The sequence below is a fragment of the Aotus nancymaae genome, unplaced genomic scaffold (genome assembly GCF_030222135.1).
Source record: "Aotus nancymaae isolate 86718 unplaced genomic scaffold, 86718_ANA_hifiasm-v0.15.2.pri h1tg000053l, whole genome shotgun sequence".
Lineage (NCBI taxonomy): Eukaryota > Metazoa > Chordata > Mammalia > Primates > Aotidae > Aotus > Aotus nancymaae.
In genome coordinates, this window is record NW_026988467.1 from 18,741,694 (window position 1) to 18,766,241 (window position 24,548).

Below are 24,548 nucleotides of genomic sequence, written 5' to 3' on the forward strand. Positions count from 1 at the left end.
GGCCTGCGCATGGGTGATCCTCAAGGAGCACTTTGACTTTTGTGGGAGACATGGTTGCTCCTTTTTTTTGAGACACAATCTCACTCGGTCGCCAGACTGGAGTGCAGTGGCTCTGTCTTGGCTTACTGCAACCCCGGGTTCAAGCAATTCTGCCTCAGCCTCCCAAGTAGCTGGGACTACAGGCACACGCCACCATGCCCAGCTAATTTTTGTTATTTTTAGAAGAGATAGGGTTTCACTGTGTTGGCCAGATGGTCTCGATCTCTTGACCTCATGATCCACCTGCTTTGGTCTCCCAAAATGCTGGGATTACAGGCGTGAGCCACTGCGCCCGGCCAAGGTTGCTCCTTCTTACGGTGTTTTCTTCTAGCGAATGCAAATATCAGTAGCCACTAGGTGCTATGTTGTGGAGGGAACAAGAAGTGAGACTAATTCCTGTGGAAGGAGTAGGAATGGAGGTAAGAACAAAACAAAAACTAAAACTAATAAGGGAAGGCTTCCCTTCTCTGTTCTGCCTCTGACCTTGCAGTGAGATGAGGTTAACTGCCCTTGGTTGGCTCTGCAAAGCTCAGGGGCCTCTTGGGGTGCCTAGCAACAACTTGACTACCCAGAATGGTGATTTTGAAGCTGGGTGTGGTCTCCTGGGCAGGAAGCCACCAACACAGCCAGAGCAGCCAGGGCCTCCCCTTCACTTCCTCTGAGCCAAAACCCCACCTCCAATTGAGGCCAATACTTAATGGTTTGAGCTCTATCTTAGAAACACAAATGGATGGTTTCTAGCAACAATAACTTCTACCACTTAGATGAGTGATGTCAGACAAGTCATGCCCCCTTTCTGAGCTTCAGCTCCTACACCTGTATTGATCCTGGCTTATTCTCTTGCAGGGTCACCCTAGCACAGCACCCGAGGTCCGGAAACACTCAGTAAATGCTATTGTATCTGAATCTGAATCTGCTTAAATAGGGGAAGATTCAGTTAATGACCCTTTCTCAGCTGTCCCTTGATCTTGTTCTTTTGAGCCTCTCTCTTCAGGCAGCTCCATCTTCTCATATCAAATTTCTATACATCAAATCCTGGTCTTGGCCAGGCACGGTGACTCACACCTGTAATCCCAACAGTTTGAGAGGCTGAAGCAAGGGGATCACTTGAGCCCAGGAGTTCGAGACTAGCTTGGGCAACATAGCAGGATTCCATTCTACAAAAATAACAAAATTAGCCAGGCATGGTGGTGCACACCTGTAGTTCCAGCTAACTCAGGAGGGTGAGGTGGGCGGATTCCTTCGGCCCAGGAGGTTGAGGTTTCAGCGAGCTGAGATTGCGCCACTGCACTCCAGCCTGGGTGACAGAGTGAGACCCAGTCTCAAAGGAAAGAAAATATATAAATAAAGCCCAGGCATGGTGGCTCACACCTGTAATCCCAGCACTTTGGGAGGCTGGGGGGGTGGGTGGATCACCTGAGGTCAGGAGTTCAAGACCAGCCTGGCCAACATGATGAAATGCTGCCTCTATTAAAAATACAAAAATTACCCGGGCATGGTGGCAGATGCCTGTAACCCCAGCTTCCCTTGAACCCAGGAAGCAGAGGTTGCAGTGAGCTGAAATGGCTCACTTGGGAGGCTGAGACAAGAGAATCACTTAAACCTGGAAGGCAGAGGTTGCAGTGAGTTGAGATCACGCCACTGCACTCTAGCCTGGGTGACAGAATGAGACTCTGTCTCCAAAAAAATAAAGTAAAAAAGAAATATATAATTTTAAATATATATATATAGGCATCCTATAAAGTGCACAAATCTTAATTGTACGACTTAATGAATTTGTACAAAGTGGGCATACCCCGATTACTAACTTCCGGGTCGAAATACAGAATATTATGAGCATCTCAGAAGCCTTCCTCATGCCCTGTCCAATTATTAAACTCCTAAAAGAGTATTGCTTTAGTGTTATCTGTTTCTGAACCAAATGGAGTCATTTAGTGTCTGTCTTCTCGTGTTGAACCCTATGTCTGTGAGATCATCCATCCCCTGAGCATCCTGCTTTTCCATGCCTGTGTACCTGAACATGCCTGTTCTTTCTGCCAGGACACAGCAGGCCCTATCCTGGCCCAGCCAGTCTGGGCAGCTCCTCCAGACACAGATCAGACCTTGCTCCTTTAGGAAAACTTCCGTGATCAGCTCTGAGTTTGAATCCCAGCCCTTCCACCTACCAGCTGTATGTCTTTGGGCAAACATTACTAACCTCTCCATGCCTGACTTTTGCTGAATAAGTTATATAGTTCAGAGCTGTTGTGAATTTCAAGTGAGATAATAACATACTAAATATTTAGGGCAGTGCCTGGAGTGTAGGAAGTGCTTAACAAATGTTAGCTAGAACTATTGTGAATACTCTGCTTTTCTAATTCCTCTACACCCTATATGTACCCTGTCATAATGTTTGTTTTAATTACTATTATTTTCAGTTGGAGTCTTGCTCTGTTGCCCAGGCTGGAGTGCAGTGGCATGATCTCAGATCACTGCAACCTCTGCTTCCCCGGTTCAAACGATTCTCCTGCCTCAGCCTCCTGAGTAGCTGGGACTACAGGTGCATGGCACCATGCCTGGCTAAGTTTTTTTTTTGTATTTTTAGTAGAGATGGGGTTTCACTATGTTGGCCAGGCTGGTCTCGAACTCCTGACCTCAGTTGATCTGCCTGCCTCGGCCTCCCAAAGTGCCGGGATTACAGGTGTGAGCCAGCACAGCCACCCAGCCTCGTTTTAATTATTGTTTGTCCTACTGGGAGTCCTTAATTCCTTGAGTAGGGATTGTGTCTTACTGTATTTTGTTAACAGATTTCTACTGAGTAGGCACTATATTCTAGCACTGAGGATACGGTGATGGAGCAAGCCCTTGGATTTACTCATCTTTACTTGGCTTTAATGAGAAGATAACGATAATAAGAAAAATAAAGAATTGAGACCATTTCAGGTAGGGATAAGCACTATGAGGGAAGAAAAGCAGTGTGTGATAGTGGGTGGGGGTGCTACTTAAGCTGAGAAGGAGGCGGTCTTCTTGAAGAGGTGGTATTGGAGTAAATTCTTGTGGCATGGAAAGAGGCAGGTTTGTTCAGATAACAAGGGGGAACGGTAAGAGCAAAGGCTCTGAGCTAGGCAGATTAAGCTGTATGTCCGAGGAATAGCAACCAGGGCGGCATGGCTGGAGCCCAGTGAGTGATGAGATTGGAGAGATGGACAAGGGCCCACAGGATGGGGACGGAGTTACTCATTTATTTCTAGACTTTTCTCTTTCCCCTATCCTTTCTCATCCACCCTTGTTCAGTGACCCATATTATCTTCGCCAGAGATGTGTAAGCAAGATGAAGGAGGCAAGCCTGGGCCAGTTAGAGAAAAGGCAAGCAGGAAACAGGTTTGGTCAGTTCTTCCCCTTTCTCTGCGTCCAGGAAGGGTCCAGGTCCCTGGACAAGCATAATGATGTGGGCGTAAGTGGAGGAGGGAGGCTGAATAGCCGGAGGAGCTGCAGAGGGAGCAGGTCCCTTAGTGGAAGCAGCCCCAGCAGATATAACCCCTTGTGGTGCAGCAGGTAACCCAGGAACACAGCTGGAGTCCTGGCAGTAGTGTGGGGGGCTCCTGGTGAGGCCTGGGCCATGACCAGCCAGGGGAATCAGGATGGAGGGGTGGGCTGTAGTCTCAGTGATATGAATTATACAACAGTGTCAACCCTTTGGCAACCACAGAGTTACTATAATATAATTATTTTAACTTTAATTAATTGTTTATTTATTTATTTTTTTGAGTCTCACTCTGTTGCCCAGATGGGAGTGAAGTGGTGTTATCTTGGTTCACTGCAGCCTTTACCTCCTGGCTCAAGTGATCCTGCAACCTCAGCCTCCTGAGTAGTTGGCACTATAGATGCATACCACCATGCCCAGCTAATTTTTGTATTTTTTTGTAGAGACAGGCGTCTTGCTATGTTGCCTAGGCCTTAAGGTTTTTTTGTTTGTTTGTTTGTTTGTTTTGAGACAGAGTCTTGCTCTGTTGCCCAGGCTGGAGTAAGGTGGCATGATCTTGGCTCACTGCAACCTCCACCTCCTGGGTTCAAGTGATTCTTTTGCCTCAGCCTCCCAAGTAGCTGGGATTACAGGGACGTGCCACCATGCCCGGCTAATTTTTGTATTTTTAGTAGAGACAGGATTTCACCATATTGGTCAGGCTGGTTTCGGACTCCTGACTTCAAGTGATCTGCCTGCCTTGGTCTCCCAAAGTGCTGGGATTACAGGTGTGAACCACTGCACCCAGTCCTAATTTTTATTTTTTAATATTTATTTATTTATTTTGAGATGGAGTCTTGCTCTGTCACCCAGGCTGGAGGGCAATGGCGCAATCGTGGCTCACTGCAACCTCTGCCTCCTGGGTTCAAGCCATTCTCCTGCCTCAGCCTCCCAAGTAGCTGGGATTACAGGCAATCATCACCATGCACGACTAATTCTTGTATTTTTAGTAGAGATGGGGTTTCACCATGTTGGCCAGGCTGGTCTTGAACTCAGGTGATCCACCTGCCCTTGGCCTTCCAGAGTGCTGGGATTACAGGCATGAGCCACGGAGTCCGGCCTAACTTTTATTTTTTAATGAACTATTACCCATAAGAAAAGCAAATAAAATATGTACCATACAATAAATAATGATAAGGCAAGTATCCAGGTAATCACCCAGGTCATGAAATAGAACCTTGCCAATACTGTCCCCTGAAACCCTGAGCCCTTCCAGATTCTAACCCTTTTTAGAGGCAGCTACCAGCTGCATTTTTATGGTAATCAGTTCCTTGGTTTTCTTTGTAGTTCTTGCCTATGAATCACACAGAAAGTCTTAAATTAGAATTTTCTCACATAAATCCCAAGCTTGAAGACCTCAGAGGAGAGCCTCTTTAATGTAGATCTTCTTCTTCTTTAGTAAATCTTGGCAGGCCCTTGGGGAGATGGTGGTGGATTTGCAGTCTTTTGCATTTGGCAGAGAATACAGTATGAGGCTTCTCTCATTCAGCCAAAGTGTTCCAGGCATCGGAAGAGGACTGTGAGGGGCACAGCAATGCATCCAAAACCAAGCCTGCCCCTGGGAGTTTGCAGTAGGGTGGAAAAAGCATGGGTAAACATGATAGCCCAGCCGGAGGGCCTGGAGAGGGGCTCTGATAAGTGCCCTGGCAGTTTAGAAGAGGCAGCAATCCCTTTTGGCAGCGGGAAGCAGAGCTGCCTTTGCGGAAGAGGTGGTGGTGTGTTCATTCATTTATCAAACATTTTTGAGGGATGGCAGTGTGCCAGGTAAAAGAATACAAAAATGAATAGGATCTCTGCCTGTTCATGGCCCAATAGTTTAGTTAGCGTAGATAGATACAAATAATTCCAATATGAGAGGCTTTAAAAACAGTGATGTGAGACTGATTGGTTGCCTGGGGTTTTCAAGGGAGATTTCAAAACTGAGGCCTAGGCTAGTCCTTGAAGGAGAGAAGAGTGGAGTTGGGTAGGGAAAGGACACAAGGTCAATGTTGGCAAGATGTACGGTTCATGGTGGGAAGGAGAGTGGGAGTTGACACATAGGATGGATAAATAGGAAAGGTGTTTTAGGGAAGGGGAGCAGCATGAGCAGTGGCAGAGGGGTGAGAAGTCATGGCTCCTGCCTGCGTGATACTAAATATTATACAGTCTAGCTGCAGCACAGGTGTGTAATGGAAGGTGTGATGATTAATTTTATGTCAACTTGACTGGGCCATGGGGTGCCCAGGTATTTGGCCAAACAGTATTTTGGGTGTTTCTGCAAACTTGTTTCTGGATGAGATTAAGATCTGAATCAGGGGACCAAGTAAAACAAATTGCCCTCTCATCCAGTCAGTTGAAGGCCTACCTAAAATCAAAAGGCTGACCCTCCCTTGACTAAGGGAGAAGTTTTCTTGCCTTCAGACCTCAGAGAGAAACTTTGGCTCTTCCTCAGTCTTGAGCCTGCTGGCCTTTGGACTGGATCTGAAACATCAGCTCTCCTGGTTCTCAGGCCTTCAGGCTTGGACTAGGGCTACACCATCGGCTCTTCTGGGTCTCTAGCTCACCAACTCACCCTGCACATCTTGGGACTTGTCCTCCATGGTCATGTGAGTGAGCCGACTCCTTATAATAAATTTCTCTCTCTCTATATATTATATATTGTAATATATAATAATATATATTATATATGGACCATTCTATATGTATATAACCATTCTCTCTCTAGAATGTATATTATATATAGAATGTTTTTTTTTTTTTGAGACTGAGTCTCACACTGTCACCCAAGTTGGAGTGCAGTGGTGCGATCTCCTCTCACTGCAACCTCCGCCTCCCAGGTTCAAGCAATTCTCCTGCCTCAGCCTCCCAAGCAGCTGGGACTACAGGTGCATGCTGCCATGCCTGGCTAATTTTTTTGTATTTTCAATAGAGACAGGGTTTCACCATGTTGCCCATGGTGGTTTCAAACTCCTGAGCTCAGACAATCCACCCGCCTGGGCCTCCCATGGTGCTAGGATTACAGGCATGAGCCACTGCGCCCGGCCTATAGAGTGGTTTTATTTATTTTTATTATTATTATTTTTTGAGATGGAGTCTTGCTCTGTCACTCAGGCTGGAGTACAGTGGTATGATCTCGGCTCACTGCAACCTCCACCTCCCTGATTCAGGTGATTCTCCTGCCTCAGCCTCCCGAGTAGCTGGGATTACAGGCACACACCACCACACTTGGCTACTTTTTGTATTTTTAGTAGAGACAGGGTTTCACCATGTTGGTCAGGTTGGTCTTGAACTCCTGACCTCAAGTGATCCACCTGCCTCAGCCTCCCAAAGTGCTGGGATTACAGGTGTGAGCTACTGCGCACGGCCAGAATGGTTTTATATGTAATATATAAATAATATATTAGTTATCATTCTGTTGGTTCTGTTTCTCTAGAGAACTCTGACTAATACAAAAGGAAAGGGCAGTAACTTTGGAAAGGCAAAGATCATAGAGGACACAGAATATCTGGCTATAGGTCTTAAATTTTGGCCAGGTGTGGTGGCTCATGCCTGTAATCCCAGCCCTTTGGGAGGCTGAGGCAGATGGACCACTTGAGATTGGGATTTCAAGACTAGCCTGACCAACATGGAGAAACCCTGTATCTATCAAAAATACAAAATTAGCCGGGTGTGGTGGCGCATGTCTGTAATCCCAGCTACTTGGGAGGCTGAGGCAGGAGAATTGCTTGAACTCGGGAGGTGGAGGTTGCAGTGAGCCGAGATTGTGCCATTGCACTCCAGCCTGGGCAATAAGAGTGAAGCTCCGTCTCAAAAAAAAAAGAAAAAGGCCTTAAATTTTATTCTGAAGACAAAGGAGAAAACACTGAAGGTTTCTGAGTAAGGGAGTGACCTAATCAGAGCTATGATCTAGGAAGATAAATGCTGTGCTTTGTAAAATGAATTAAAGCAGAGATTCTTTTTATTTATTTTTTTGAGACAGGGTCTTGCTTTGTCACCCAGGCTGAAGTGCAGTGGCATGATCATGGCTTACTGCAGCCTCAATCCTCCGGGTTCAAGTGACCCTCCCACCTCAGCCCCCACAAGTAGCTGGGACTACTGGTGCTCACCACCACATCATTAATTTTTATATTTCTTGTAGAGATGAGGTCTCAATATGTTGCCCAGGCTGGTCTCAAACTCCTGGGCTCAAGTGATCCTCCTGCTTCAGCTTCCCAAAGTGTTAGGATTACAGGCAAAAGTCACTTTGTCTAGCTTAAAGCAGAGAGCTTGAAGTGAGTCTCTAGAAATTAGATATGAATTTTGTCGGTATAGGATGTGTGATGCAGAAAAGGCTGGGAACTCCTGGATGTATAAGGCTATAGGGTCCAAGAGCAGACACAGGTGCTTAGACCCCGGAGTAGGTGGGAGCTAGAAGACTATTTTTTTGTGTGTGTGTGATGGAGTCTCCCTCTGTCACCCAGGTTGGAGTGCAGTGGCACAATCTCTGCTCACTGCAACCTCTGCCCCCCGGGTTCAAGTGATTCTTCTGCCTCAGCCTCCTGAGTAGCTGGGATTACAGGCATGCGCCACCATGCCTGGCTAATTTTTGTATTTTTAGTAGAGACGGAGTTTTACCGTCTTGGCCAGGCTGGTCTTGAACTCCTGACCTCGTGATCCACCCACCTTGGCCTCCCAAAGTGCTGGGATTACAGGCATGAGCCACCGCGCCCAGCCTGGAAGACAATTTTGATGGTGCTGAATAGCTGGAAATTTGAAAATGGGGGTGGGAATAGGGGTTGGAAGAGGTATAGATTTGGGAGTCATTACCTAGAGGGTAGGGACAAGTACCTCATGGACAGACAAGCAGGGCAGGGGTGGCAGAGTGATTCGTCAAGAGTTTGGCAGTTATAAGTGACAGAAACCTACTCAACCTGGTTCAGGCAGTAGAGGGAATTTATTGCTAACGTGACTGAAGACTGAAGCAAGACTGGATCCAATGGCTCATGAAATGCCACTGGGACTTGGCTTCATGTCTCCATCTCTCAGTTCTGTTTCCCCCTCTGTCTTGGTCTCATTCTCAGGTAGCTTCTCTACTCGCAGTGGGAAGCTGGCTGCCAGCAGTGCCATGATTACATCCTACCCTCAGCAAATAGATTCAATAAAGAGTTCTAACCAAAGTTTCAGAATTACATCCATTGGGTCATATGCCCATTACTGAAATGGTGTGGCAACAGGGCTCTCTAATGCTGTGATTGGCCAAGCCTGCGCCATGTGTCCATCCCTGCAACTGGAGATAGTGTCATCTCTAGAGCCACATGGATTGAAAGTTGGGGCAGGGGCTGCTCCAGAAGAAATGGAAGCGCTGTTACCAGAAGGAAAAATAGACACTGGAATGGTAGCTACAGGGGAAGGGGAGCCGGCAGTGAGGGAAATGGTAGATCGGGGTCACGAATAGTAACCCCATTGCCACTGTTGTTTGGGGCTGTGAAAAGGTCTGGGAGGGTTCTTCTGACAAAAAACCTGACAACATAAAAGACACAGTGCTAAGTAAGTCCTTGTCCTCAGAATAAAGGCAGGAAAAGCTAAGCAATTGGGTGACACCCCATCAAGATACTGCTGCTGCTGGAAAGGGCAGACATTGTCTGGGGACATTCATGGGACTATGAGGCAGGATGAAGGAAAGTGCACTGCCAGCTGGCCTTGTGAAGGGAAGAAACAACCATTTTCCCCTCAACTTTAGAAAATGAAGCTTATGCATTTTTACAATAGTAATAAATTTACAATAGCCCAAAGCAACCCACGTTCCAACAGTAGGTATCTGGGTAAATATTGTAATGCCCAGAGAATAAAATGCAGCCTTTACAAATGATGCTTTATTTGACATGGAAAGATGTTCACAATATAGTTTTTTTTTTTTTTTTGTATGTTTTGTAGAGATTGGGAGGGGAGGGTCTGGCTATGTTGCCCAGACTCGTTTTGAGCTCCTGGGCTCAAGTGATCCGCCCACCTTGGCCTCCCAAAGTGCTGGGATTTCAGGTGTGAGCCACTGTGCCTAGCCTCACAATGTAGTTTTGAGAGAGAAAAGGTGATTACAATCTTATTTTTGTCTAATAAATGTATGTATATAGAAAAAAGTCTGGGAAGGTGAACAAAATGTTAGCAGTTGGTATCATTAGAGGTAGGACTACAGCTGAAGCTTATCTTCTTTTTTTTTTTCCCCTGAGATGGAGTTTCACTCTTGTTGCCCAGGCTGGAGTGCAATGGCATGATTTTGGCTCACTGCAACCTCCGCCTTCTGGGTTCAAGCGATTCTCCTGTCTCAGCCTCTTGAGTAGCTGGGATTACAGATGCATGCCACCATGCCTGGCTAATTTTTGTATTTTTTGTAGAAACGAGGTTTCATTGTATTAGTCAGGCTGGCAGGCTGGTCTCAAACTCCTGACCTCAGGTGATCCACCTGCCTCGGCATCCCAAAGTGCTGGGATTACAGGTGTGAGCCACTGTGCCCGGCCATTTTTTTTTTTTTTTTTTTTTGAGACAGAGTTTCACTCTTGTCGCCCAGGCTGGAGTGCAATGATGCGATCTCGGCTCACTGCAACCTATGCTTCCTGGGTTCAAGCAATTCTCCTTTAGCCTGCTAAGTAGGTGGGATTACAGGTGCCCACCACCACACCCAGCTAATCTTTTTTTGAAGTAGAGACAGGGTTTCACTATGTTGGTCAGGATGATCTTGAACCCCTGATAGGTGATCCATTTGCCTCGGCCTCCCAAAGTGCTGGGATTACAGGTGTGAGCCACTGCACCTGGCCTGAAGCTTATCTTCTGATTTCTTTATAATAAACCTGCTATGTAGTGTGATACTGTCATAGTCAACTAGATCCAACCTCCTGAGTGCAGGTCTCAGCTCTGCCACTGCTTGGCATGGTGGCTTTGGGCAAATCTTAACACCTCTGAGCTTCAGTTCATGCAACCATAAAGTGAGGGTAACAGTTCTTAACTCATAGGGTGGCTGTGGGTATTAAATCAGCTACTACTACCTGCAAAGCTATTAGCCATACTGGCAGTAAACGCTAAAAAATGTAGTTCTTACTCTTGTGTAATGAAAAAATCCAAAAGAAAGTATGACTATTAAGTCAAATATACTGGAATTAAGTGTCTTTGTTGGCCAAATAGCTGTGACAGTAATCAATAAATGAGCTGTTATTAAGACAAGCTATTTAAGCTATTTTTCTCTAACATAGGGAAACATCTCAAGAATAAGAGACGGAAGTTCTCTACTTTCCTGAAGCTTTCAGACTAGCAGAGAAAACAAATGAGAAACAGATACTGCGAAGATAGGATGGTTGGAGAAGGCAGTGATATTTGAGGGTTGAGAGAGACAACCAAAAGTCAGGGGAAGAGGAGGGAGGCAGAGCAAAGAAAGTTCAAGGCCTTGGCTCACACCTTGTAATGGCTCACACCTTGTAAACCCAGCACTTTGGGAGGCTGAGGCAGGCTGATAACTTGCATCCAGGAGTTCGAGACCGGCCTGGGCAGCCCAGAAAAACCTTGTCTCTACAAAAAAATAAAAAATTAGCCAGGCATAGTGGCATGTGCCTGTGGTCCCAGCTACTCAGGAAGCTGAGGTGGGAGAATTGCCGGGAGGTCGGGGCTGCAGTGAGCTGAGATCATGCCACTGCACTTCGGCCTGAGTGACAGAGCAAGACTGTCTAAAACAAACAAACAAACAAACAAAAATCAAGGACTGTGGTTGGGGGGAAGATTGTAACTCATGTGACCCATGTGGCTACAGCAAGGGACACTGGGGTGTAGGTAGAGATAAGAAGAGCGGTATTCAGTTCTCATGTCACATCGGACTGAATACAGGCCAGGGGGAATGAGAGGCTATCCATCCCTCTGATCTGGGGCAAGTCACCAGCCCTTTCAGAGAAGCCTCCGTCTTCTCTGAAAAATAGGAGGATGATACCTTGCTTTACAAGGTTGCAGGGATCAAAATAACTGGTAGTGGGGTGGGCTCGGAAGCTCACGCCTGTAATCCTAGCACTCTGGGAGGCCGAGGCAGGTGGATCACTAGCTTGAGGTCAGGAGTTTGAGACCAGCCTGGGCAAAATGGCAAAACTCCGTCTCTGCTAAAAATACAAAAATTAGCCTGGGGTGGTGGCAGGTGCCAGTGATCTCAGCTACTTGGGAGGCTGAGGTAGGAGGACGCCTGAACCCAAGAGGTGGAGGTTGTAGTGAGCTGAAATCGAGCCATTGCACTCCAGCCTGGGCAACAGAGTCAGACTGTCTCTCAGAAAAACAAACAAACAAGAAAGAACTGGTAGTGGAAGCTCTTTGCAAACTACCATTACCAGTATTATTACAAACACAATCACTGGGAAAAGATGCGGAGCATAGCCCGGAACTCTAGCGGCGCCGACCCGCGCGTGCTCGACACGCGGGCGGAGCCAGGGCAGTCCAGGCACCGCCTTGACCCACCCTAGCCTCTTCCCCTTCCCTGTTCCTCCCACTTCCGCGGGCACCCAACTGTGCGTCTCCTGCGCGCTGACGTCAGGTGCGTGCCCCTGTCCGGCAGCCGAGGAGACCCCGCGCAGTGCTGCCAACGCCCCGGTGGAGAAGCTGAGGTGAGTGCGGGGCCCGAAGCTCCCCGCAGGAGCGGCTCCCCCACACTCTCGTCCCCGCCGTCCCTGTCCTCTCCCAGTCCTCGGGGACACCCCGTCTGCGGAATCTCGGGGGGCCTGGGAGCGCGGGTCGCGGGGGAGTGCCCGGCTCGAGCTGCGTCTTCCGGGCGGGCGCGAGTCCGCGTTCTGTGGGGGACCCGGGACGGGGGTTGTGGCCAGGGAGGCGGGGGGCGCCCACCCGTGGAGGGGCGCGCGGCCAGGGCTCGGGGCGCGAGCGGGGCCGGGCTGTCACCGGCAGGGGCGGAAGGAAGGGGTCACACCCATCCCGGGCGCCTGGGCTCCCCTCCCCCCAGCCCAGTCCCGCGGGCTCCTGAGGGCGGCAGGGGCCCGGGTGCCGGGGGCCTCGGAGCGACTCGAGGGCGCCTGGAGCGGGCCGGGCGCCGGTCCCCGGGGCTCGCAGGCTGGGTTCTGTGCCTTGCGCTCCGGCCCGACTTCCTGCTTCGCCGGGCGCAGCCGCGGACATTTTGCGGCACGGGGGGAGGGGAGCGGCTTTGCGGCCGAGGCGGGGCGGCGGCGGGAGGGCAGCTCGCGGGCTGCCCGCGGCGGTGCCTGTCGGCGCTCCCCTCCGCTCGGGTCGCGTCCTCCGGGCCGGGTGGCCCCGAGCCCCGGGCTGCTCTGTTCCTGCCTGAGGTCGAGTTCCTAGCATTTCCGTCCTCTTCTCCAGCCCGCTCCCTGCCGTTTCAGCTGAAGCTTCCTTTTCTGGGAGTTACCTAACCACCTCCCGAAACCGTCGTTCTGCTGCTTGCTTAATTCCTCTTATTGGGGGGAGATTTTCTTTGTTCGTTTGTTTTTCCTCCCCTTTAAGTCTAAGAGAAATGCAGTGTGGAAGATTACGTCATCGCTGTATAAGGAGTGAGACTTAACTCCTACAAGTCAGGGACTTAAAAATTCAGACCGCATTTTGCAGCTTTAGTCGGTCACCCCTTGGCTTATTCTGCCTGCTTCCCAACGCATCATATTCAGATGATGTTTTGAAACCTTGTTACTGTGTTCATGGTCGCTTTCAATGCACCTAAAAGCCAGGAAGGTTTAAAATCCCAGGATTAGCTTGTGTCAGGGAATAAAGTATAAGACAACACCGTCCACAGCCCCTTGCGTAGGCATTAACTTTAAATTGAGGTCCCTTTGACTATACTAGAATGAAGTGGTTTTATTTGTGGGAACACTTTTTCGGTCCAGCGTGACTTTCCCAGACTGTTTGACTTCTCCTTTATGACTTACTGCATGCCGAGAACCTCCCTAAGTTGATTCAAGTGCACTTTTTGTGGCGCAGGTGGGTTGAAAAGAGGATCAGTTTCCGCTTGGTCTATGCTAGACATTTTAGTTTTGTTATTAAAAACAAGACTTGGATTTTTAAGCAAAAAACAACGTTTTCATACTTTTGAGATCACAATTTTTTTTTTTTCTTTGAGACAGATCTCAAAGATGTTACTAAATACAATGGATATTGCACCCTCAGGCTGGAGTGCAGCCCACCTCAGCCTCCGCCTCTTGTGCTCAAGTGATCCTCCCACCTCAGCCTTCCGAGTAGCTGGTAGTACAGGCATGTGCCACCACGCCCGGCTAATTTTTGTGTGCTTTTTTTTTTTTTCACAGACCAGGTTTTGCCATCTTGCCCAGGCTGGTCTCGAACTCCTGGGGTCAAGCAGAGATCACAATTTTTGTTCACCTAAGTGTTCACATCCTAAATTTATATCCTTCCGCGACTGCAATAGTAACACAGAAAAATGTTAATACTGTAAAGCAAATGAGATCCAATTGTGTAATGCATTGTTGTAAAGATAGTTCATGTCAACAAGTGCTTTCCCACTGTTTTTCATTTCTATAGAGAGAACAGATTGTTAAACAAAAGAAATGTTGGTTCAAGGCAGCTTTCTGTAGTGTGTAGGCATTACAGACCCTGGGATAGGTGTGGAACTTGGATCTGAAATACATTTGTTAGCCTTGATGTGATATTTTAGGAGTATAAAATTGGAACGCATCTACTGCCTTATTTTCTTGAGCTTGCTGTATTTTAGAATTTTAAATAATACCAATTTGTGTCTTTCCTTTTAGAAAATAACGTTGGTTTGAATGTATAGTTTTTATACTGAGATGGAGATAAGAGACTGATAATCAACTAATGAGCTTGTTTTCAGTAATTTCTTCAAGACCCAAAAGGTATTATATCCTCTGTTTTCCCTTAAAATGTTTTCAGGTTACAACCAACACCTGTTCTTATTAAAGTTAATTTTTTTGGGAGTCTAAGGCAGATGTTATAGCCTAGAGTAGTATGGGGACTTAAATAAAAAATTGGTTGAGTTTTTTTTTTTTTTTTTTTTTTTTTGAGATAGGGTTTACTCTGTCTTCCAGGCTGGAGTGCAATGGTGTAATCACAGCTCACTGCAACCTCGGCCTCCCAGGCTCAACTGATCCTTGCACCTCAGCCTCTGCAGTAGCTGGGACTACCGCTGCATGCAACCAGGCCTGACTAATTTTTGTATTTTTTTTGTAGAGATAGGGTTTTGTCATATTGCTAGGCTGGTCTGGAATGCCTGGACTCAAGCTGTCTGCTCCTGTTGGCCTCTGAAAGTGCTGGGATATAGGCATGAGCTGCTATGCTCTGGACAGGCTTTCTTGGAAGTAAAAGACAAGTTGTACTTTTATTTATAGATATGTTTTAAATGCACTTCTCTATTTTAGTTTGTCTTTTTTTTTTTTTTCTTGAGAGAATGAGAAACACTTAATGAGCACCTTAGGCTGCAGGGCTTGCTTTGAAGGGGAGAATGGGGTTAAATATTGTGTTAACATATTTTCCCTAAACATATCTCTCTGTATAAAAGGGCTTCTATAATAATGCCTCATTCAGTATTCTCTTCCACATACATTTCTTCATTAGATTGTAAGTTCCATGAGGGCAGGGCATTGACCTGGCATGGTCACCCCATTGCTAATGCCTAGAATACTGTCAAACATATAGTAGGTTTTAAGAAGTATTTTTCAAATGAATCAATTTGATGATGTCTGAGGGTTAACATTTTCCCTTTCTGCATATTCCATGGGCTTTTGTGCTGTGTTTCCTGAGACAACTTTTGTGCTTGGTCAGCCATATCTTTATTTGGGCTCATTGAAGTAGTGATTACTAATCTACTCTTGCTTGACTTTTTCCATCTGTTTAGTTCAGTATCTTCTGCAGCTGCACTGTCTGGACAATTTACCATCACTTAGGAACTCTATGATGACTAGTTCTCTTATTCTCCTGAAAATTATTCACTTAATGTTTGTTTCCTTAACTTCCTCTATTTCTTTGTTTGCAAATAACTTATTTTTGCCACTTGTTCACTACTGTATCAGATTCCTGGTCACATTATGCTTTGTGTCTTACTGGTTTCTACTTTTAGTTTCTCATCCCTTCAGTCCAAAAATGTTTTTACTACTTGCCATTTCACCTACCTCTGCTGCTGCTGCTATTTTAAGTCCTGAACGTCAGAGCTCTTCTGGGACATTGGTCTCAAACTGCTTATTCCATGAAGTGAAACTAGCCTTTTTGCCACCAATGTGGTGTCTCTCCTTGTAATTTTAAAAAATATTTTTAAAATCAAAGATTTGGCATTAGCCATTATGTTAAAGTCCAGAACAGTTTGTAACAGAGCAGAAAATTGTATTGTTAAGTCATGGTATTCACTAAGCATTGGTGCTCTGTTTAGGCTCTGTTACTTTTGTTCTGTCAAGTTTTACACTTTAACCTTGTATCCTTTTCAGTTCTGCTGTGTGTTCTTGATTGATGTATTGCTACTATAGTGATTAAAATCATAGACTCTGGAACCAGACTGCCTATGCTCAGATCCTGGTTCTGCCACTTATTAGCTATGTGCAGTGTAAGTAACGTCTTTGTGACTCAGATTTACTTCCTCTAAAACAGGAGTAGCAATAGTGCTTACCTCACAGTGTTGCAGGGTTGTTAGGAAAATTGAATTAGTTAATATATGTGATGTGTTTAGGACTATTCACTGGCACATAGTGAGTGCTGTTTGGGTTTTTGCCCTTAGCAAAACTCTGTGGACCCTTCCCCACCATCTTTGAGAAGCTGTGTTTCCCTTAAACAGGAACATTTTAATAACCATCCTTCTCCTGGGCTAATCTCAAGAATCCAAAAACATTTCTAAATGAAGTGAGTATTGCTGCCACCTTTACATTTTTATCCATTATCTTTACCATTGTCATAGAAACAAGGGGTAGGGCCTCAGGTATGCAGTATAGTCTACCAATCCAGCAGCATAAGCATCACCTGGGAGCTTATTAGAACTATCAGGATCCATTCCAGTCCTACTGACTCAGAATGTGTATTTTTATAAGATCCCCACATGATTTTTATGCATATTAATGTTTGAAGTATCCTCTTCAGGACTGCTAGAGTGATGTCTCAGATTTCAGAAACAACGTGAATGCTTTATTGCATTTTATTTTCCAACAGAAGCCTAGATGGTTTATTTTAGGCAGTGTACCAGAATTATTGCAAGGATCATAATCTGAAAATGAATCTGAAGCCTATTTAGTTTTTAAAGGAATTGTAGTTTCCTGCCTGTTATGTAGAATTGCCTCATGTCTGCTCATTATCAGGTGTTGTTTAAAGTTTTTTTGTTTTTTTTTTTGAAACGGAGTTTCACTCTTGTTGCACAGGCTGGAGTGCAATGGCATGATTTCTGCTCACCACAACCTTTGCCTCCTGGGTTCAAATGATTCTCCTGTCTCAGCCTCCTGAGTAGCTGAGATTATAGGCATGTGCCACCATTCCTGGCTAATTTTGTATTTTTAGTAGAGATGGGGTTTCTCCATGTCTGTTAGGCTGGTCTTGAACTCCTAACCTCAGGTGATCCGCCCGCCTCAGCCTCCCAAAATGCTGCAATTACAGGCATGAGCCACCGTGCCTGGCCTTGTTTAGTTATGAAAGTGTCATTGCCCACTGTTAATAATGAAATAATCTCTCTTTTTTTTTTTGACACGGAGTTTTACTGTTGTTGCCCAAGCTAAAGTGCAGTGGCATGAGCTTGGCTCACCGCAACCTCTGCCTCCCGGGTTCAAGTGATTCTCCTGCCTCAGCCTCCTGAGTAGCTGGGATTACAGGCATGCGCTACCACACCCGGCTAATTTTGTATTTTTAGTAGCGCTGGGGTTTCTCCATGTTGGTCAGGCTGGTCTCAGACTCCCGTCCTCAGGTGGCCTTGGCCTCCCAAAGTGCTGGCATTACAGGGGTGAGCCACCACGCCCGGCCTGAAATAGTCTTGTTATTGCTTAAAGTATGAATTATGTATCTTTAAATTTTATTTTTATTTTTTACAGATAGTGTTTTGCCCTGTCACCCAGGCTGCAGTGTGTGGTGTGATTATAGCTCACTGTAACCTTGAACTACTGGGCTCAAGGGATCCTCCAACCTCAGCCTCCCAGGTAGCTGGGATTACAGGCACAGGCCACCACGCTTGGCTAATTGTAAATATTTTTTCTTTTGTATAAATGGGGCCTCCTTATGTTGCCCAGGCTGCTCTTGAACTCCTGGCCTCAAGTGATTCTCCCACCTTGGCCTCCCAGAGCTGTGGGATTAGTTGTGAGCCACTGAACTGGGCCTGAATTATACATTTGAATTTAAGTGACATTTATTGAAAACTAATTGTTTTCAATTGAAGAGGAATGGTCTAAGCATATGATTAGGATAATTCATATTCATTATGAAATCTTAGGTGAAATACAGACTTGGCATTTAGCTGGTTGAATGTAAAAAATGTTTTCTGCTTTCTTTGCTAAAATCATATTTCCAGTTTAAAGGGAAAATGTTAACAAATCATCTTTCGCGGCTACCCTCCTGAAAAGATTGTAGCTGTTTTTTTTTTTTTTTGAGATGGAGTCTTGCTCTGTTGCCCAGGCTGGAGTGCAGTGGTGCGATCTTGGCTCACTGCAACCTCCACCTCCCAGGTTCAAGCGATTTTCCTGCCTCAGCCTCCTGAATAGCTGGGATAACAGGTGTGCACCACCATGTCCAGCTAATTTGTGTGTGTGTGTGTGTGTGTGTGTGTGTGTATATATATATATATTTTTTTTTTACAGCTCTCTCTGTAGCCCAGGCTGGAGTGCAGTGGCGTGATCTTGGCTCACTGCAACCTCTGCCTCCTGGGTCCCGGTTCAAGCAATTCTCCTACCTCAGCCTCCCAAATAGCTGGGATTATAGGCACAAGCCACCATGCTCAGCTAATTTTTGTATTTTTTAGTAGAGATGGGGTTTTACCATGTTGGCCAGTCTGGTCTTGAACTCCTGACCTCGTGATCCACCTGCCTCGCCCTCCCAGAGTGCTGGGATTACAGGCGTGAGCCACTGCACCTGGCCCTAATTTTTGTATTTTTAGTAGAGACAGGATTTCACCATATTGGCTAGGCTGGTCTCAGACTCCTGATCTCAGGTAATATGCCCACCTAGCCTCCTTAAATGCTGGGATTACAGGTGTGAGCCACTGTGCCTGGCCTATTACTATTTTTCTTTTTCTTTTTTTTTTTTTTTGATTGCAGCCATTTATTGAAATTGGAGACATTTTTTAATCTTCTTGAGACTCCATATCAGGCTGTCTACAAAGTCCACTGGGAGGCCGAGGATCATTTGAACCCAGGAGTTTGAGGCTGTGGTGAGCCTCAAAGGGCCACCGCACTACAGCCTGGGTGAGAAACGACCCTTTCAAGGGCCAAACTGCATGCTTGCTTGCTGTGGTCATTAAAAACTCTAGTTTTTAGGTTAGCAGGTCTGCCTGCGTTTCTTCAAGTATGAATTCCGAGTCCTTTGATTCTTTAAAACTTGCTCCACAAATTTCTCCACATGGTGTAGTCAAACCGACTCTCCATACCTTTAAAAGGTCTCCAACAAGCCAATCAAGCCATCCATGAATAAGAACGTTACCAGCAGAACCCATAAAGCTGGTCCAGGCAAGTTGGACTCCACCATTTCAACTTCCAGCTTTCTGTGTAATGCCTGTGTGCCAACAGCTTGAGTTAGGCTTGCTCTTTAGGACCTGTACTATTTTTCAAGGATTCAGATTGAATTTATTTTGCTAATGTTTCTTTTTTCCTTCTTTAACTATTTGATATAGGAGAAATTCACCAGCACTATCCCTGAGAGCTGGGGGATCAGTGTCTCAGGAACACCAGTGTTTATTACCTGTGTCCATTCTCTGTGTCTTAAATGGCCATCTGAAGCCATCTACATCCTTTCCAATTAAAAGATTATCACCAGGCTGGGTGCAGTGGCTCACGCCTGTAATCCTAGTGCTTTGGGAGGGCAAGACAGGTGGATCATCTGAGGTCTGGAGTTCAAGACTAGCCTGGTGAACATGATGAAACCCTCTCTGTACTAAAAATGCAAAAATTAGCCAGCTGTGGTGGCATGCACTTACAATCCCAGTTATTTGGGAGACTGAGGCACGGAATTGCTTGAACCCGGGAGGCAGAGGCTGCGGTGAGCTGAGTTAGCGCCACTGGTTCTTAAGCCTGTGTGACAGCCGAGACTCCATCTCAAAAAGTTAAAAAAAAAAAAAAAAAAAAAAAGATTATTGCAATTTGTTACTGCTTGTGGAAAGAGGAGAGCTGTCTGAGAATAGATCAAATGAGGAACAGATGATGAAACCAGAGGGAGATGGAGGTGGAATAAAAGAATATTGTGTTAATTAGTGTTAAGGAGTATGAGAAAAGACAAATTTAGTAGAAGAAAGCATAAGCAAGATTTCAGCTATGATTCATTTGCTTTGCTGGAAGACAGTTTAGGAGCTTTTGTAGTATTTTTACTTTGTTTTTAAATCTGTTTAAAAGCAGATGAAGAGGAGTAGGAAGTGAAAGAATAAAGTTTTTTTGAATAACACTTATCCCTAGTTTCAGGGATTTTCATTACAATTTTAGCTGCTAGTATTTGTTTCATTAGCTGAATGCTATTGGAGACGAACTCAGGTTTAGATCAATTCTGAAATTGAATTAATACATTCATATTACTTATTTTCCAAAAAAATTTATTATAGGGTTTAAGATTAAACAATAAGATTTTAAAATAACTCATGAGATTTTAAAATGTAAAATCTGGTTTACCAGATAACTTGAAAGGTTAGTTCTATGAATATCAGTGCTATGACTTAAATGATTTTTATTTTGCTATTTTATTCATGCTATTTATTTGCTCTGTTCATCAGAGGGCTAGAGGGAATGTTAGATCATTTTAATAGTTTATAAGCTAATAAAGATGAGAGTATGTGATAATTTTAGTTTTTAGAGTAATGCGTGTGTGGCTTAGTGTGTTTCAGAATATCTGAAAGATGTTTCCGTGGGCTTGGGTGTCATATAACTTAGAAACCCAGCTGGGTGCAGTGGCTGGCTCATGCTTGTTAATTCCAGCACTTTGAGAGGCCGAGGCAGGTCGGTCACCTGAAGTCAGGAGTTAGAGACCAGCCTAACCAACATAGTGAAACCCCATCTCTACTAAAAATACAAAAAAAATTAGCTGGGTGTGTTGGTGGGCGCCTATAATCCCAGCTACTGGGGAGGCTGAGGCAGGAGAATCGCTTGAGCCTGGGAGGCGGAGGTTGCAGTGAGCTGAATTGTGCCATTGCACTCCAGTCTGGGCAATGAGAGCAAAACTTCATCTCAGAAAAAAAAAGTTAGAAACACTTTGTTATGTCCTCCTCTTGGAAATCATTATGTAAGTTTATTTTGAAGGAGTAGAGAAGTAGACTGTCAATCAGTTTAACTTGATTTTTTTTTTTTTTTTGGGACAGAGTGTTGCTCTCTTGCCCAGGCTGGAGTGCAATGGCACGATCTGGTTCACTGAAACCTTTGCCTTGCGGGTTCAAGCAATTCTCCTGTCTCAGCCTCCCAAGTAGCTAGGATTACAGGTGCCTGACACCACGCCCGGCTGATTTTTGTATTTTTAGTAGAGACAGGGTTTTACCATGTTGGCCAGGCTGGTCTTGAACTCCTGACCTCAAGTGATCTGCCCGACTCGGCCTCCCAAAGTGCTGAGATTACAGGCATGAGCCATGGCGCCCAGCCTAACTTGATGTTTCTTAAACTTGTTTAATGGAGTTTCATCTTCACCATCACCCCCATGGAACACTCCACCTTTTTTTTTTTTTTTTTTTTTGAGAACGAAGTCTTGCTCTATTGCCTAGTCAGGAGTGCAGTGGCATGATCTTGGCTCACTGCAGCCTCCACCTTCTGGGTTCAAGCAATTCTCCTGCCTCAGCCTCCCGAGTAGCTGGGACTACAGGGTTGTGCCACTATATCCAGCTAACTTTTATATTTTTAGTAGAGATGAGGTTTCACCGTGTTGGCCAGGCTGTTCTTGAACTCTCGGCCTCAAGTGATACGCCTGCCTTGGCCTCCCAAAGTGCTGGGATTACAGGTGTGAGCCTCTGTGCTCAGCTGTTTTACCCATTTAAAAAATGGCTTGTGGTTTATAAGACAAATTGTCTGAGAATCTGAACGTAGGTACCTCTACCTCATCAAATAGAACACAGAAAGTCTAAATAATCATACCTTGTTTTGCAGTTGGCACCTCACCTCATAACCTTTCAAAGAAAGGTTTTCAATTTGTCACGTTTGCTGCCTAGGTAATGTAGTGACTTATTTTATGCTGCGAATGTATGGTGGTTTAGGATTTCAGATACAGGCTGGCATAAGATTTCATTCTTCTAGACTTAGGACCAAATTACTCTGTACTGATTCTGAAAAGATTTTTCTTTTTTTTTTGGCGCATGTATAAGAACATAAGTTGCCTGATCTTAAGAGTTTTTTTCTGGTTGGGTGTGATGGCGCATGCCTGTGATCCCAGCACTTTGGGAGGCTTAGGTGGGAGGATTTTTGCTTGAGGCCAGGAGTTTGAGACTAGCCTGGTCAACATAGTGAAACTGTGGCTCTGTTTAAAAAAAAAAAAAGATTTTTCCAAACTTCTCCATTTGTCTGTGGTACAAACCTATCCTCTAGTTTTTCAAACTAAAAAACTTCTTTATAACTTTCTCCTTAAACCTTCCACCTCCAATCTGATGACCTATTCTCTATTTTTATGCTACTACCCTAGGGCAGATCCTCCATTTCAATCTTAGATTATTACAGTACTTTATTAGCTGAGTTCCTTGATCATCTGGTTGCCTTTGGCAGTCCACCTTGGAATACAAGTACAGTATTGATATTCCTAAAATACTGTTGTTCATGGATATGAAAGAAATGACAGCTTTCTGAATTAAAACTGTTTGCTTAGCATTTAGAGTCTACATGGCTTGAACTCATAGTTTTTTTTTTTGTTTCTTCCATTTTGCATGCTTGCTGGTGCCTTTTCTCCTGATACTCTCATCTAACTAGAGATTTATTCTCACATTTTTCTAGATTACTCTCCCATGTTTACTTTTTGAAACTCTTTGGCACTTGTAGTTTATTGTGTAAAGTTGTAGCAATCTGAGACTACTACAGTTGTTACCTTCTTCTACTTACAACCAGTAAAGTGTACTAGGTGATGTATGATGAACTTTCTAGCATAGTATTTGGCACAGAGTAAGCATTTAGTAAATTATTGGAATGTTTTAAAGGCCTTTGAAGGCAAGATCTTTTTTTTTTTTTTTTTTTATAGAGACAGAGTCTTGCTATGTTGCCCAGGCTGGAGTGCAGTGGCTATTCACAGGCGCGATCCCACTACTGATCATCACGGGAGTTTTGACCTGCTCCGTTTCCGACCTGGGCCAGTTCACCCCTCCTTAGGCAACCTGATGGTCCCCTGCTCCCGGGAGGTCACCATATTGATGCCAAACTTAGTGCGGACACCCGATCGGCATAGCGCACTACAGCCCAGAACTCCTGGGCTCAAGCGATCCTCCCACCTCAGCCTCCCGAGTAGCTGGGACTACAGGCACGTGCCACCGCGCCCGGTGGCAAGATTTCTTTTACCAGTGTAATGCTGTAATAGGCACTTAGATATCTTGCCTATATAACTTTTGTAATAAGTTAGTAGAGTTGGTTCTTGGAAGAACAAAGGCCTATTTTTCTTCTTTTTTTTTTTGGAGGCAGAGTCTTGCTCTGTCACCAGGCGCCAGGCTGGAGTGCATGGCGTGATCTCGGCTCACTGCAACCTCTGCCTCCCGGGTTGGAGCAATTCTCCTGCCTCAGCCTCCCACATAGCTGGGACTACAGGCGAGTGCCACCACCCCCAACTAATTTTTGTATTTTAGTAGAGATGTGGTTTCACTGTATTGGCCAGGATGGTCTCGATCTCTTGACCTCGTGATCCGCCCGCCTTGGCCTCCTAAAGTGTGGGGTTACAGGTTTGAGCCACTGTACCTGGCCCACAAAAACCTATTTTAACAGATTTTTTTTTTAGGTCCTAACTTGTGACCTAGTTAGAGAGGATCTGTTAGGTGCTTGGGATCTTGTTCTTTAACTGCATACATACCAGCGCAACTACTGTTAAATTTCCTTTTCGCTTCCACCCTTTAGAACAAAAAAAGATTTAACAGTTACTGCTTTTAATAAAATTGCGTTACCTTGTTGGTAGTCTTCACAACCTTCTTTTTTTGAGACAGTCTCGCCCTGTCTCCCAGGCAATAGTGTAGTGATGCCATCACACCTCCGCTGCATCCTCCCACACCTGGGTTCAAGTGATTCTTGTGCCTCAGCCTCCCGAGTAGCTGGGATTACAAGTGTGAGCCACCACACTGTCTAATTTTTGTGTTTTTAGTAGAGATGGGGTTTCACCATGTTGGCCAGGCTGGTCTCGAACTCCTGACCTCATATGATCTTTCTGCCTTGGCCTCCCAAAGATCTGGGATTATAGGCAAAAGCCACTGTGCCAGGCCTTTACAATCATTTTTAATATGTATAGCATTTCATCCTGTGGTATATTATTAATTGTTTTTCTGTTACATTAACTGTTTTGATGGTATAGCATCCCATTGTTTCTTGATAAAGTATTTTCCTTTTTCTGGATAAATTACCTGAAGTGGGAATATATGTGTAGGGCATGAAAAAAAAAAAAAACCTTGGGTATTCCTAATATTTTGAGGGAAAATCTTACTGTAATCTGTAATCTTTCTTCTCTTCTAATCAAATACTCTGTGATTGCTTTTTTTTTTTTTTTTTTTTTTTTTTTGGAGACGAGGTCTTGCTCTGTCACCCAAGCTGGATGCAATGATGTGATCTTGGCTAACCGAAACCTCCGTCTCCTGGGTTCAAGCAGTTCTCCTATCTCAGCCTCCCATGTAGCTAGGAGAGTGCCCCTTCATGCCTGGCTAATTTTTGTATTTTGGTCGAGACAGGGTTTCGCCATGTTGCCCAGGCTGGTCTCAAACTCCTGACCTCAGGTGATCTGCCTGCCTCGGCCTCCC

At 45.2% G+C, this 24,548-nt stretch overlaps 1 protein-coding gene across 7 annotated transcripts in view; it reads left to right on the forward strand.

Annotated features, from left to right (window-relative positions):
* The window catches only part of CDC42 (cell division cycle 42), a 65,018-nt gene that overhangs the window by 14,567 nt on the left and 25,903 nt on the right, over window positions 1-24,548 (forward strand). For 2 of the 7 annotated variants that reach the window (XM_012440103.3, XM_012440105.2), the window contains exon 1: window positions 12,051-12,123. The exons of 1 other annotated variant lie outside the window; for it this stretch is intronic. The gene's annotated coding sequence lies outside the window, so the exon portion shown is untranslated. Of the gene's footprint in view, window positions 1-12,050; window positions 12,124-12,945; window positions 14,341-16,310; window positions 16,331-24,548 lie in introns of those variants that run through there. 4 more of the 7 variants (XM_064363434.1, XM_012440104.3, XM_012440102.3 and 1 more) reach the window with 3 other exon arrangements.